This window comes from Pygoscelis adeliae, unplaced genomic scaffold (genome assembly GCF_000699105.1).
Source record: "Pygoscelis adeliae isolate BGI_AS28 unplaced genomic scaffold, ASM69910v1 Scaffold175, whole genome shotgun sequence".
NCBI classification, from domain to species: domain Eukaryota; kingdom Metazoa; phylum Chordata; class Aves; order Sphenisciformes; family Spheniscidae; genus Pygoscelis; species Pygoscelis adeliae.
Genome location: NW_008824941.1, coordinates 5,674,276 through 5,690,285, shown reverse-complemented (window position 1 = coordinate 5,690,285; position 16,010 = coordinate 5,674,276).

The window sequence follows — 16,010 nt, the reverse complement described above, 5'->3', positions numbered from 1 at the left end:
GCTGTGTTCCCGTTGAAAATGCCCCTATCTTCATTGATTTTAATGAGAAATCCCTCGAGCCTGTGAAGAGCTGGTATTTCCTGGCTCGTAACCCGCCTCCATCGCCACCTCCGGGCAAATCGCACCCTGTACATCCCGCTTATCTCCCCCCTGCCCTGCTGCAGGGCTGCAGAACACTCTCCCCCCACATCTGCTGCAGGCGCTGGGCTGGGGGGACAAAGCTTTCAAAGTAAAGGGATGCTAAGGGTGGGCAGGCAGTCTTGCCGCAAGGGAGAAGGCAAGATCTCCATCACACAAAGTCATTTCCCAAATTGCAGAAACCACAAATGCCCACTTTATGTCCAGAGCAAATGGGGGTGCCGCTTCGGCACGGTGCCTGCCAAGGAGCACGTAGGGTCGCTTCGCATTGTGTTACCTCTGGAATGAAACATTGAACTATTAAACTTTAATAGCACTAAAGAGGCTGGGGCATGAAATCCTTGATGTGCTTTTGTAATGGGCAAAGGAAGAAGCCTTTCAAGCCAGATTTATTTCTGCACCCTTGGATAGCTGCTGAGAAGAGACAGGTCTGGGTTGCAAGGCTCCACCGTCCTTCTTTCTGCCCTCTAGTGCCAGACAGAAAAATTAAATGTAAAGAAAGGAGACTACAATTTTCTTCTCGCAATGCACTAGCTAAATAGAAGAGGAGGGAGAAAACATTATTTGTAGCTGCATGCTTTGATACCAGTTAAGGTAAAACATGCCAGAAAAAGTAATGATGTCACTGGGACCACTGTCAGGCAGGGTTTATGGTGCCGTTTGGGAGCCAGCCGCGCCACTGCAAAGGGCGTGCTGGGGACAGGACACAGTGGTATTGCTCCTGCTGTTGAACTGGTCCCAAGCCTGCCAAAAGTGATGGAGACTCCCAGGCAAGGCAGGTGCTTACCACTTTGTGCTGCAGCTCGGCCAGGTGTATCTCCATAACCACCCAAAGATGTGTCTGTTCCAGTCTCGCTCCCTCCTTTAGATTAAAACCCTGACAAAGCTTTGTGCCAAAATATTTACACTAGGGAAGTGCCTGCTGTTTAACACTTTGAACCTCATTTAATTCACACTTGTTCTTAATTTCTGGCTCTGAACACCACGTCATCGGGCTGAGTCAGACCTGTTACCCTGACTGGTCTCTTCCAAAAGTGTGGTGGGAAAGGCGGCTGCACCGGGGGTGCGCTCTCAGTGCTCTCTTGTGTGCTTCTGTACTTGACATCTTTTTGCTCACCAAAGGTGTAAGGGAAAAGCCACGCTGCTATAATTTCAGCAGCTTCTGTAAAACAGGGGAGCTGCCACCTGCATATTCAGCTGCCAAAAGTAGGTGAGAGCTCCAGGACATCCCAGGTACAAACAGGAGAATATGCGAACGGGAGATAAAGGACTGGCTCAGTCTGAGCAACAGGGTTGATTGATGCAGCCCGGAGATGATGCTGAGGACCTGGTAAAGCCAGTGCGTGGGGCTGGAAATCAGTTGCCCCAAGGTGACCAATGCCAAGCAAGCCTAATGAGGACTAACGTGGCTGAGCAGGCTTGGCCACCAAATGGACAAGGGGCCCGTGGGACGACAGGCAGCACTCCCTGGGCCACAGGGTAGTGTCACACCAGCCTTGACTCCCATCAGGCTGCAGTTTTGAAGCTTTAACATCCTTCTGATGCTCAAGGCAACACACCGGATGGGGGTTCCTGACCAACTGCTCATCCCTCCGAAAGGGCACTGCCCTGGGACGCATGAACTCTTTCTCCTTGCGTTTCTTCCATACCCCACTATTTTTCTCCTGCCTTCCTCTCCTGCTGCTTTGCCTTTCAGCTAGGCCAGCAAGGTGAGACCCCAATTCATTCCATTCGGCCACCGATGGCTCCCTTATAGCTGCCATGGACACCAACAACATCCCGAAAAAGCTGTGTCCCCTCAGTCTTTTCCCATCCTCTCCCTTTTCCTCCTCTGTGCAGACCTTGCAGTCACAGAGGAAGCAATTAGGAGGAGTGACCAGAACCAAGTCTTCCCTCTTGTCTTTGTTGCTTCACAAAACAAGAGCTTTAAGCCACGTCCTCCCTTTGAAAAACCAAGTTGTGATTATGTATGTTTTGCTTAACTACTCAATTTCCATTTCAAAACGCTTATTCTTGATTTTGATCTATTTCTCTTGTGTGTCCTAATCAGGATGTTTCGAAACTTTGGCATGAATTTTCCAATGTGTCACCCTCTCAACTCCAAGCCTTGCAGGGTGACGAGCTGTTCAGTGTCACACAGTGAGAAGTTCAGGTTTAAATTTCTGCTTCTCTCAGTCTGTTTACTTGTTCAATTAGTTCCTCACATCCTCCTACAAACAGGACTCCTGCCCACACAGGGCACGGGCAGTGCAAGATACCGGGGAAGCTCTCCAGGAAAGCCACTGCCATTTTGGGGCGCCTATGGCCCTGCCAAAACCAGGATCCATAGGGGTCTGCAACTGAGGGGATGCAAGAGAGGACACAGCAGTGCAGCTTCAGCTAAGATGCAAGGAGTTGGCTATGATGTTGCTACTGGAGAAAAGATAACAGGACAAACGCCCTCCCCAGTTTAGTCAGGGGTCTGCTGAGGTCTTTCCTCCAACATTGAAATTGGGGTTTCAGGAAGACACGCATTTTCTGTCCTTTTTCTTCTGCTCCCTACTGTTCTCAGGGACTTACAATCTGACATACACTCTGTGGGAAGAAACTATGAAATATGGGAACTTCTCATGGCAGCTGCTTCTGTAGGCTGGTACAGGAGGACGTTTCAGGGAAGGTAGCGATGCCTTCAAATACCGGCCCCACAAGCCGTGCTGAAAGCACAGTACATGCTCATTGCTCCTTTTTCCAGGTAATTGTGGGAAGCCCCATCCTTCTTTTACAGTATCAGGTTGTGGAAATAGTCACAATTCCACAGCAAAACGCCAAGACTTGAACTCACCCAAAAACATGGCACAGGCAAGGTACGGGGGGGTTCTCTGAAGGCTGTGAGACATGGGGAAAAAACTGGAAGAGGATGCAGAAAAGGCATCTTGTACAAGCAAGCTTGGATGGAGCTGAGGAAGAGCACTTCTGAGGTTCATCTTTGCCCATCAGAGGTCAAAGCTGACGTTCACTTCAGTTACTCCTGTGATGCAGGAAAGCGTTACATGCTCTTTCTGAATAAACAGGGTAGCATCATAGAAAATGAGCTTTCTGACATAATTTTCTCCTCTTTAGGGAAACAGTTCTCAGGATGGTTGGACAACTTTCTGGTCGCATAAAGACTAATACACGTATACACGCGTGTGCTCCTTATGCTTACTACACCCGCACAAGAACGTTTCAGATGCTGTTTGGGCGATGTGCCGCTGCCTTTGGCAGGAACGGCAACGGTCACAAGAGCACACTGGAGAATGCTGAGGGTTAAGTCAGCATCCTATTCCCTGCCCCACAAGATGGAGTCCCAACTCCACCGGTGCTGTGCCAGGTCCACAGGCACGACAGCCTGCCCACACTGACCCCAGCCCGACAGTGCCAGTTCCCACCCGTCGTTAACCTGCCTGGCCAAACGAGTGCCGCAGCAGCCAGGGGTAGTTTCCTACCTGAGATTGATGTCTTTCTCCTCAGCAAGTTGGTATATTCTAATGCCATCTCAGCCTGAAATGATGTCAAAATCTCTGACCTGCTACCAGTTAAAGCCTTTTTTGTTTTATTTAAAAAACAATCCAAGCCTCTTCTAGTTATCTTCTTAGGGACAAACTCTGAGATAGGGCAGCTGAGGGAGAGCAGTGCTGGAAGTCACAAGCTTTGCCTTCATGTCACACAGGCAATTAAAGACAAGAAGAGAAGCTCCTTTCTCCCTCACCTACCACTCAATCTCCCTCAGTCCAAAGATAACGTGCCACTTCATTGCGCTTTAGTGAGGGTGAGGCATCCATCTCACCTGACACTGCTCAATGAGGGCAGGACCCAGGGTCTTCATGGGGAAAAAGACACCACCAGAAACAGCTCGCTGAAAACTATGCATGGCTGTGCCAGCAGGTCAGATAGCCAGCAGGAACTGGGGGAGGGATAAGGGAGCAGGACCACACAACCACACATTGGCTGAGAACATCAGGGACTCCTTAAGATCATCCAGTCCAACCCCCTGCTCAAGCAGGGTCAGCCAGAGCAGGTTGCTCAGGGCTGCATCCGATCAGGTTTGAATATCTCCAAGGACGGAGCCTCCACAACCTCTCTAGGCAACCTGCTCCAATGCTTGGCCATCCTCACCATAAAAAAGCTTTTTCTCATGTTTCAGTGTAATTTCGTGTGTTTCAGCTTGTGCCCATTGCCTCTTGTCTGTTCTCTGGATACCATGAGGAGATCCTGGCTCTGTCTTCTTTACTCCCCCTAGCAGGTATTCATACACGCAGCTAATATTCCTCTTTAGTTTCTCTTCTCCAGGCTGAACAGTCCCAGATCAGGACTGGAGAAAAGATGCAGCAGGAACCGTGTAGGTGGTGGATAAAGAGCTAGTGACAACTCCATGGGCAGGGCGACAGGGATCTCAGCAGCAGCGGGTCCCACTGAGCAGCTGCTGGTCTCACTGATGGCGTGAACACCCAAATGCAGCCTTGTCCCAGCCTAGCCCAGCCTGCCCCAGTGGTTGCCCACAGGTACCGGGGCTGGAGCGCTCTGGATGGCTGACGTGCTGGGCCATTGTTGAAATGCAAGGAAAGCAAGGGAGAAAGGGAGACGATGGTGCGTGTGCTTTTCTTACAGCGATGGCACATGTGTTTTTCTTACAGCAATGTTGTCCTCCTGGGTTTTATTTTCTGTTTTGTTCTCTTTCACTTCTCGTGTTTGTGTTTGCAGAAACCATCCTACAGCTGCTATGCGTAAATAAGTCACCTGTCAAAGCGTTGCCTCTCCGGATAAGCCTTTCTGTCCTAAGCTGAACATGCCGGATGCCCCCAAGCCCCATGTCATGCCCTCTGCTGCCACACCCCATGGTGAGGTGTTTAAATGTGCTGCCAGTTAGAGCTGCACAGTGGGGACCGCACTGCCACAGCCCGTGTTTGCACATGCTGAGAACATTGAGTGGTGAGTACAGCAGGGACCCGACGTGGCCCGTGGAGGTAGCCACCTTCCACCGCTTCCACCACCTCTGGTACCGTTCTTGCTCGGACCCTGCCTGGGACTTCTTCCTACCTGAGCTAGCTCAGCTGTGTGCCTGCCCCAGCTCGGCAGCAAAGATGCTCCCTTCATCCAGCACAGTTTTGTTGACCTGTGCCAGATGCGTTGAACGAAACGCACTCCACAGTTCGGTGCCGCTGCTGCCGATTTGGGATGAGGCCAAATCTCTGCTTCCCAGCTTGGCACCCAGAGGAGCTGCTTGCCGCGGGTGCCCCAGTCCCTGAAATTTCAGCAGCAGGGCCTGATGATGGCTCCACTGCTCCTCTATGTCCCCTGTCGTGCAAAAACATCCGATTCCCCGTAGCCTGGTCCCCGGTGACTCAGATGCTTCAGAGGCAGCGCAGTGCATCAGCTGTCGCAGAGCCACTCTGACAGACATGCTGGGGAGAGGAGCAGCCAAGAAGAGCTGAGGCACAGCCACTCACGACGTGAGACGGCTTTTATTTTTAGAGTGCCATAGCGCTAAGGATATGGCATGAGACGCTTCCCTCTCGTCACTCTGACGCCATCATCCACCGCCCACGCACCCGCTAAGTGGGTTATCGCAGCCCATCAGGATCCCAGGGAGAGGGGAAGAAAGCAAAAAGGTCACTTCTCTCCTCGTGCCAATAAACAGCAGAATATATTCAGTGCTGTGGTATTTATTAATGGACTTTGGTTTAAAGTGCTGAAGGTGTCTTGCACAAGACATCATCTCTCCTGATGCTCAGAGCCCCAGGACCTGCTATAAGTCACCATTCTCCCAAATCCATGACAAACCCCAGAGCTACAGGACTTACAGAGGGCTTTCCTGTCTCAACTGATAAACCACTTTCTGTATCCTTGATTTTTCCCTGACCTGTCAGTATCCTTTCCTCTCTGCTAGACATCACTAAAATCCCTGTGATCCCAGCTACCATCCCTCTTCTCAGCTGCCTTCTCTGTCATTTTAATTTTCCCACCTGACATATCAATATTCACACTTGTCTGAGATGTTTATGTGTCCTTTGTGCCACAGTATTTAAAGGGACTCTCAACTGATGTTGTTACCCCCATCTAACATAGGGAAGCAGTGCAAACTCCCCCTCCCCCACGCCAGTGAGAGATGAGCAACGTGCTCAACACCATGGGGACCATCCCAGCCCTTCACACCTCAGGGTCACAGTTTTCCTTCCTTTCCTATTTTTCCTTCAGTTAGAGTCAATTCACTGATCCACAGACCTTGCTCCTCCCCAGCCACCATCCTGTGTGTCCTTCCGGCACAGAGCTCCTCGCCAGGAAGTTTCAGCCCATTCTGTTGCACTTTTCTTGCACATTTTCCTTCCTCCAACTCGCTTTTTAAGATTTCTGGCACCAACAAGGCGCTTGCTGAAGTAGCACATCTCTGCTCTTCATCTGCCTAACCATCTGCTTGAGAGAGCACGGGGCAGGGAGTGTTTCTGCAGAGATTTGTAGACTGAAGGCCAGAAGGAACCAGCATGATCTAGATCAGCTGCATAATAAATGCCGTAGACAACCAGGCAGCAGTTCCCACAGCAAGTCCTTCATCACTCAGTGCACTATCCTTAACCAGTGAAGACCCAGCCTTCCTGCTATTTTTTTTTAATGGCATTAATTAAAATATTTTTTGTACTAGGAAAATATGTAACTTTACAGGGAGACGACAGCTAAGGTTTGGAAATCTTAATGACCAGATTTGGGAAGACTGTAAAGTTTCAGGAGAGCAGCACTTACTCAGGTACATGTACACACAGACCTAGCATTTTAAGCTTGCACAGTTTAATTAGTAAATAATTCTATCCCATAAAACACGTTGGAAATTCCTAAATGTTTTGTTCCACCAAATAATGATACCCGTCTCCTCAGGGAGAGCTACAACGGCCAGGAGCTGGTGCTGTGCTGAAGCTAATCTCTTGCATAAACCCAAAGCAGTGTAACAGGAACCCCCTATTCATGCCAGCCCAAACTGCTGGGAGAAGCCCTAACAATACCCGTTGCAGCAGGAACGAATGCCACCTTGCCATCCAGCCAGCCCATGGCTCACAAGCCCTTCGGGCCCCATGACTAAGGTTACCCCAAAGAGCTCTCAGCAGCTACTGATCCTGGGTAGCTGTACACCCACAAGCGCAGATCTAGCTTTGCTCCCAGCCACCAAAAAGCTGTCATTTCAGCTCACCTAACCGGGAAACATCATCACCATTCCTTAGCCTCAGGAGACTGAAGAACTTAAAAAACCTAAACCTAGACGGAAGGCTGGGAATAGAGCATAGCAGACAAGGGGTACATGACAACACAGGGGTATTTGCCCAATCCTAGCTCTACTATGCGTCCTACATGTCTCCATTTTAATCCTGCCTTCCAGTAACGCTGCCAGACACAGGGAAGACAAAAGCCTCCTCACCCCACAGCCATAACCAGTAGACTCTTATTTGGCCCCAGCAATAATCTAGCTCTTACTAGCTCAAGTCAGATCTCCCAGCAAGTCTTCTTGAAAGCCTAGTTGCAGCCCGGATCACCAAAAATAACAATAGCCTGGAGAGGTCTGGAAATTCCCTCCTCTGTGTCAGAAAATATCCAAAGCTGAAGCCCAGCAGCACAGGTCTAACCCCTACTCCAGAGCCTGAGGTGGGGTTGGGGGGGTGATTTAATCAACCAATCGTCTCCCTAAATAAAGGGCAAGAAAAGCTAATAGATAAAAACTCATTAAAAACATGCATGAAAGTATTAGTTTTCTTTGTATTTGTAAAAACAGTCTTTTAGTGAAAGAATTGGTGCTTTCTTCTTAAAATATCACCAAAGCTTCCCCAGTACAGGCTAAGACTCTTTAACAAAAGACTGTGATACATGGTGTTCGTTTAGATATCTACACATGAGAACATACTGCAGGCATCTCTGAAGTACTTCATAAAATGACTTTTTGTATCACTAATGACAAACGGCTTCAGCATCTCTCTAGGTGGAAGCTGACATCTTGCAGATAGTTCACTTGGGCCTCCCACAGAGAAGAACACTGAGAAGTAACACATAGAGCTCTCCAGTGGAAGCCGGTGGGAGAAGGCTGGTGTGCCAGGCTGCTATGCAATTTATGTCCAAGAATATTTGTGTAATTGGACAATCTCTTAAATACTGTAAAATATAAAAAGGATCCTACAAATCTTTATCTGCAGATTTCTTGCTTAGTAAAAAACACATTGCCCGTGGTCAAAGAGAATTGACACTGATAGTTTAGTATTTAATGCCACATTTTAGTAATTTTAAGAATCAATATACTCTAAATAGCATGACAATTTGCTAGCTCTGGCAAATCCCTTTTTTAAGGATGGACTTAAGTAAAAGTAGAGTGGTTGAGAGACACTTAGTTGATATAGCAAACATTGGTGGCTATTTCTTTTGAAAGACTCTCCTAAAAGAATAATGCTTTTTCTCCAGACCTCTAGGCTTAGACTCACCCAGACTTACCGCCAGGGAACAGGCAATGTGCAGTAGTTGACCCCATGTGTGCTCTTTGTCTCTACCAAATACAAGCTTATTTGAGTCAGCTCAGCCCTCTTTCATAGAGTCCTAGACCAGTGCTGAGAGCAAGAAACAGCAGATGGATCCAGATGATTTCCTTTGAACAGAGCAGCTGAGCCACATCCAAATGACTAAGTTCAGATGAATTGAGTCATCAGATGCCCACTTAAGACAAATTAGTTTAGAATGGCTACACTGCATTTGTCAATGGTTTAATGCACTAGAAGTGTATTTATAAGACAGGGCTAATTTCCTAGTCCTTGAAGAAGAACACTTTGAGAAAGCAACTGCTCCATCTAGCAAAGTATTCTCAGATTCAGTCAAAAAGGCATTCGGAGCATTACTTTACTACGATAGATCTTTGGCCAAAAGTCACTCTTAAGGCTGAAGAGATACGGTCTTTGGTTTTTGTAATACATACAGCTGAAATAAGTGCCAAAACATTGAAGACATCATAAATCATGTTGTACAAGTTCTCTGCTTCTTCTCTTTGACCAGATTAAATAGCAGCTGAATGCAAACCAGCACTACCACTACATTATTTTTTGTAAACTGGATTTTAAAATTTCAGCAGGGAATGATCCTCTTACTTCAATGTCAGCAAAGCATTTCACTTGAGCCAGCTCTGGCTGGGAGAGACATTCAACAAAATGCACCCATTTTTGCTGAGGACAGGGCCAGCAGGGACGGGCTGGTGGGACAGCAGGTCAGCACGATCAGCCAGCCTGTGCAACCTCCCTCCACTGCTGGCCATGGCTCTCCGCTACTGCTGACACACAGGGGTGTACGGTGAATTGAAACCCTCCTCACAGCAAGAGGAGCAAAAACCCTCGTTCTTCAGGACTGTAATTTTCTTCAGCTTTTCCCTGTTCGTCCTTTCCTTTGCCCCTGCTCATGCCTGGTTTGGGCTCCTTCCCCGTGTCCCAGAGGAGCAGGGAGAAGAGCCAGGGTGGCTGGCTGAAGGAGGATAGGGGAGGAGGCTGGGAGCAGGCTAAGGACATTGGAGAACACAAATCCAAGAACTGGATTGCTTGGGAAGGTAGTTTCCATCATAGAAACTAAATAAACATAACAATTTGTCTGGTGTGGAAGGAACAAAAGCAAGGCAGTAGACCCATTTCCTGAAGGCCCTTCTAGAGGTTTTTTTCCCCTATTACACTGAGATGGCAATCCATACTTTCAAAAATTTACTGTCTCATAATAGTAGCCACTGGATACAAGAAAAAAAAAAAAGAACACACCAAACCGCAAGTACTCACCAACTCTGAGAAGCGGTGGTCAGGGTTATAAGCAGCAACCGCGCCTCACTAGGCTTTGTCAAGTGTTACATCACCTCTTAAAATAAGCAGACTTAAGAAATTTTCTACATCTCCAGTTATAAAAAGGCAAAGGACATCTAGAATTATTCTCCTTTGTGTAGAAAAGTGCTAGAAGGTAGACTGCAGCTAGAGTATTGGGTCCAGTTTTGGGTTCCCAATAAAAGAAAAACATCAGTAAACCGGAGCCAGTTCAAACTGGAGCCAGTTCAGAGGAGATCACCAAGGTGGTGGCGAGGCTGGAGCACTCACCCTGGGCAGAGAGGCTGAGGGAGCTGGGCCTGGAGATGGGCTGGCTTTGGGGAAACCTACCTGCAGCCCTCCGTACAGGGAACCATCAAGAAAACAGAGCTGGGGTCTGTACAGCAGGGCAGAGGGAGGATGAGAAGGAACAGACACAAGGATTTAAGGAGGAGAACAAGGACATTTAAGGAGAAGGACATTTTCCATGAGAACAGTCAAACATTGGGGCAGATTGCCCAGAGAGGTTGCGCAGTCTCCATCCTTGGAAGTTTTCAAGACCCAACTGGATAATGCCCTGAGAAACCCACTCCGATCCTGCTTTGAGCAAGATGTTGGACCGAAGACCTCATAAGATCCCTTCAGACCAGAATTACTCTACGATTCTGTAGTTTTTACTGTATCTGCATCTAGGAAAAGATTTAATAGCAAATCCAGAAACACACTATGAGTTGCAGCCACTTCCAAAACAAAGAGTATCAATTAACTTGCTCAGGCCACTAAAAATGTGCTATGTATTTTTATATCAATGAAGAACTGTATCACTTGGCCATATTCATGCATGGAATTGAGTTCACAGATCAAGACATCCAGATATAGATGTCTGTATAAGCTATGTATCTGCATGTCCTCATATTTCAGTGGAGCCTGAAGAGCTACTCAAGATGCAGGATCAAAATTCAGCTGATCAAGATGCAGATGAACAGCTCTCTGGGCTCCATCGCCCATTGATCCAATCTCCACAGACTAAGCAGACAAATTTATGTACATCTGCAAGCTGAGTCCCAACCACTGCCTAGTAGTTTATAACTTAATTTCTGCATATTATATACACATTCCTTGCTCTTTCATGCTGTATTAGCAGACAACAGCCTAACACAATCTCCCATTTAACTGCTTACGAGGCAATTCTAGTGTCATTTGCTTGGGAGTTTTTACCATGCCGAGCTCAGTCTGACTTGACAGCTGTGGGTGAGGAACGGGAAGACATTGTAAGAAGCAGAGGAGACCAACAAAACTTTTTATACATCTCAATGGAGAAGTGTCTTGTAATCATGGTGCTCATGTCTCCACAGAGCATGAGAAGACCAGTCACCTGGCTAAGCCTGCCCCATTCTCTTCCTGGTGCAAAGCATGTCATTTCCCCTGCACTCTGCTTTGTTTCTGTTTATTAGACAGTACCTTTTATTTATTTTTAAGCCACCAGTTCTTACAGAGATGAAATCAAGCCAGAAAACATTTAGATGTCCCTGGAAATGCTGCCAAACGCCTGAAGGTGGTTGTGGAGCACACTGTTCGTGCTGCTGAATCACCAGGACTGCCCATGGCTTGGGGACCCACAGACAAATGTGTCCTGTCTCAGGACATGCTCAGAGAACTTGGAAGGCACCGGGAGATCCCCTCTGCATGCATGCATCACATCACGCTAGCAAGACTCTCCGACTGCTTGGTATTTATTCGGTAATGACAGTGGCATGTCCCATGTGCTGCCATAAAACACCAGCATATTCTATCAGTCCTTGGCCCTACCTATCCAGAGCGTTATGTTACCTGTGTTCCTAAAAGAACAATAATGGTAAATGTAAAATGGTCAATAGTCAGAATTTGGACTAGTTACATGATTAACTCAGCTTCCATTTTGACATGCAAGTGGAACAGTTGGATGGAATTTGGGGAAATATTATTGGGAAATGTTACCATTTTCAGTAGAAATTTAAGTTCTTATTCAGATTTGGTCATTCAATTTAGATACTTTAAAACAAGCTATTTAATATGTTCTTTAGAAGTTTTCACCTTCATCATACACTTGTTGATGGCTTTGAAAAACAGTTAATGAAGTGCATCAAATACGAACTGTTCTTTCACAACATAGCAGAACAGCTGCGTCCTGGGATGTCAGAACCACTGAAACAGCAGAACCTGCTGTGGCTGAACGGCGAAGCATGTGCTGCACTGTTTGCGTGACTTGCTAAGTCCAGCTCCACTGCACTTCCCTACCTTCCCATTCTGGAACCACTAGTGGTACCTATATCCCCTTTGCCATGTCAGATCTAAAAACCAGTTCCAAAGAGCAACTCTTGTTCTTCCGATTTTCAAGCTCAATGTACATTAAACCTGGCACCTAACTTCACGTATCCAACCCAGTGTGGCTGCCTTCATATTTTCTAGGCTAGGATGAAAGCATGCATCAGTACACAGGATGGCAGCCGGCATGGCTGAGTCTAGGTCTCCATGGGAAGAGCTAATTCAAACAAAAAGTAAAATACAAAGGTTTATTTGAAACAGGATTTGCTACCAAGGAAGCATTCGATTGCCAGTTCAAGCAATCAAATCCCCTGAGAAAGTCACTCTAGCAAATCAGTCACTTCAGTGTCTACTGTCTGAATCAACAGGTCTCTCCAGCACTTACTTGCCATGGCTTCAAGGCAGGCATCTTCCCTCTGCGCCACCACGAGTCATACTAGAGAAGATGGAGCTACCGTTTGCCAGTATGTAGGAAGGACAGATTCCAGCAAACATAGAAATGAAGAACTTAGTATCAGACAAACACCATAAACCCAGCAACAGCTATAAATATTTAAAGATAGAGCATACTTTTTTTAATATATTGTATACATTATAGTTTGGGAACCTAGAGCCTAAGAATCAACACATATCAAGATAACCCTCCTTTGAGTACCAAATTTGCTTTAACAAGTGAGAAAAAAAAAAACCCTCCAGCAAATTGAAATGTTTCAAAATGCTGAGCCTATTGTATTTCTGAAAACAGGGGTAATTCTTAGGAGCAGGGATCAACAGCTGCCATCTCCCACAAGTGATGCAGCTCTCAAGAATGAGAGCACTGAATCACTAGAAAGGAGGAGACTATACTAGGAGAGGGAAAATGACCAAGCATCTCACACATCCTATTTCTAAAGGCAAACAAGGTAGAAATCACATTCCTCCTTGCAGAGGAGTAAGAGACTGTGTAGGCGAGGCTAGCCACAGACACTGCGGATCCCCGAGAAGCGTCATTTATGAAACAGGCCTTCTCCCCAGAGAGCCTATTTAACCGCTCATCTCCAAACCTCTGTTCCCACCACAGAGCGTGTCCTGCTGACCTCCCGTCCCGGCGAGGCCCGCAGCTGCCTCCCACACCACACAGGGCTGGCTGGTGGGAGCTGTGAGCCACTGCAGCACACGGAGCCGGCTCTGCTGCGCGAGCTGCATGCTGACATCCTAAGCCCAAGCTAAGTAAGTTGAAGTCCGAGACAAAAAGCAAGAGCGACGAAGGTTTCTCACATGTGCTACAGCCTATGAACTGTAGTTCCTGGAAAACATCAGGAGATGTTTGCCTTGGAGATGGGGCAGTCAGATAGGCTGGACCTGCTGAAACTCATGCACTTGTTCTGCCTGGGCTGACCTCTCAAGCTGCATGGAGACCATACATAGGACTTCAGCTCCAGTTTTGGAAGACGAGACATTTCATTAGGCATCAATAATTCCATCCATGTAGATTTCATAGATCTTCCCAGCTTCAGTATGTTTTACAACTCTAAATTCATCCATTTATCCCTCCTTCCTCAGAGCATCCTTAGCCATGATAGATTTACTACTCTGCAGACACCATCTGCCTACAGCAAATAGGATGTAAGGCTATCAGACTGCAGGATGGTTTCCACACAGTACGTGCATAACACAAGCACGCAAAGCAATTTGCTCTTCAAACTGATAAGAATTTAAGAGACATTAGGGGGCGATTTTATCTTAGACTCCCTTTCCCCAGCACACAAACGTTTTGCCCTCCATTTTGCAAAACAGTGAACTGCTCCCAAACCAGTTGTGACAAGACAATGCACAAAGACTTCTGACAGTCTATCACCATGAGACAGATTTAAGAGTTAGCACATGTACAGCTCGTACATAAGAATAACCAAAAAGGCTAAAGCAAAACCCAGACCCTTTCTCGTCCCTTCTCCCCATTGTGAAAATAAGGCTCAAAAATGACCAAGCTTGATGAGTTGAGCCATGTCCACCTGAGCAAGCAAGGCTACATTTAAGCCAAGACATCATAAGCCAATTGTACAAACACCCAGTTTGCTTCAGCTGATGTAAGACACTGTCCCTGCCAGGACCATCACCACGCCAGTCTCCTCTGGGCACCGACTGTGTATTCCTGTCCCTTCCACCATTCTGCTGGTGGTATGACAACAGCTTCTGACCTATTCCAAAAACCAAACCAAAACAAACAAACAAAATACCTCCAACTCTTTCTCAGTTACTTTTCAGACAGGCCAGCGTGCTTATGTGAGGGAGCAGACAGACAGGAAGGGCATGGCACAGCCCAGGTAGGCCAGCCTCCTCATAGCATTTTTGTGCTTATTTGGCAGAAGAGTTCAGTAACGGTATTCCATGCACCACTTCAACAGGAGCAAATTTCTACTTGATCAACTTAAGTTGAACATTGAATTGTGTGAAAGCTGTATATCCATGCTGAGAGTGGATGTTGCAGTAACTGAGCTACTGTAACCGGATGGCACCAGGGCTTCATACTGCTACACAGCTGGTTCTCTCAGAAGCAGAGATGAAGTGGGTAACATTACTTCCACCTATAAACCAGCAAAATCTGAAACTCAATCACTTCCCTGACTTAAGCGGCTGCACTCATAAAAGCCTGGCCATGATAATCAACAGAACAGGAGGTTTTAACTTCCAGAGGTTTGTGAAGTAAAAGCATATTAGAAAACTTAAAACTTCATCTTTTTTTCTAGAGGAGCCTTACGATCAAAATGCAATGACTCACAGTTTCTGTGACAGTAAGTAATCTCTGCATACTCAATTGCATGTAATCTTCTCATGCCCAAGAGGAAACAAAACAATTTGTTCAGTGTGAACATTGGTACAGCCATCATCGAACATCACTTTGTACTGGGGAAAACTAACACAAAAGGGACACTGACCAATTTTGTTGCGTGAACAAATAAATCCCCGATACCTGCCAAAGCCAGGGTAGTCCTGAAGAGCCACACTAGGATTATGGCAACATTGCTGACAAATTTCTATGCATTTTTACATGTTAAGTAATAGAAAACTGAGTTCCAAGGGCAGAACAGGATACTCCGTGCTGAAGTGAAAACTGGTTGTCTCCAAGTACTTGTAATCCACATCACCACCAAAGCCTAATGTTTAACTGACTTTTCTAACATGGAGGAACTTGCAGTGTACACTGGTATTCCTGTGTTGCCCTACTCTGTTGAGCAGACAGTAGCAGGGAAATAAAGCAGCAAGCAGCCTAACCTGTCCAGAAGCTTACAGAACATCCAGCCTGAAGAATAATACTGCAATACTTCCAACATGCTTATGAAACAGTAGCTGTTAATACTTCCATGCTTACATCCATTGTTAAACTTGGTCAGATCTAGCTGAATGAGAGACAAACCTAAAAAAAAAAAAAGGTTTCAAGTATTTCCAAAATAGATCTTTTACTTAAGAGGGAGGATATCCCAGAAACTCTTCTTTCCTAGAGGCTTGACCAGGATAACCTCTAAAACCAGCCAAAGCGAAAAATAACCACAGGACATCTCCAGATTCAAGAGCCACGCAACCAAAGCACTAACCCATACATTAAAATCCATGTTTAAGACCAAGCCAACACTTTATGCAATAATTTGAGGAAACCACTAATGAAGATGATAACCTCTAGTAAACAAAACATCACATCAGCTTTTTTGTTTTTAAAAGAGTTAACCAGTCACAGGTACCTAATAGAGATAGATATTGCTGCCTTCAGAGTTACATTATAGG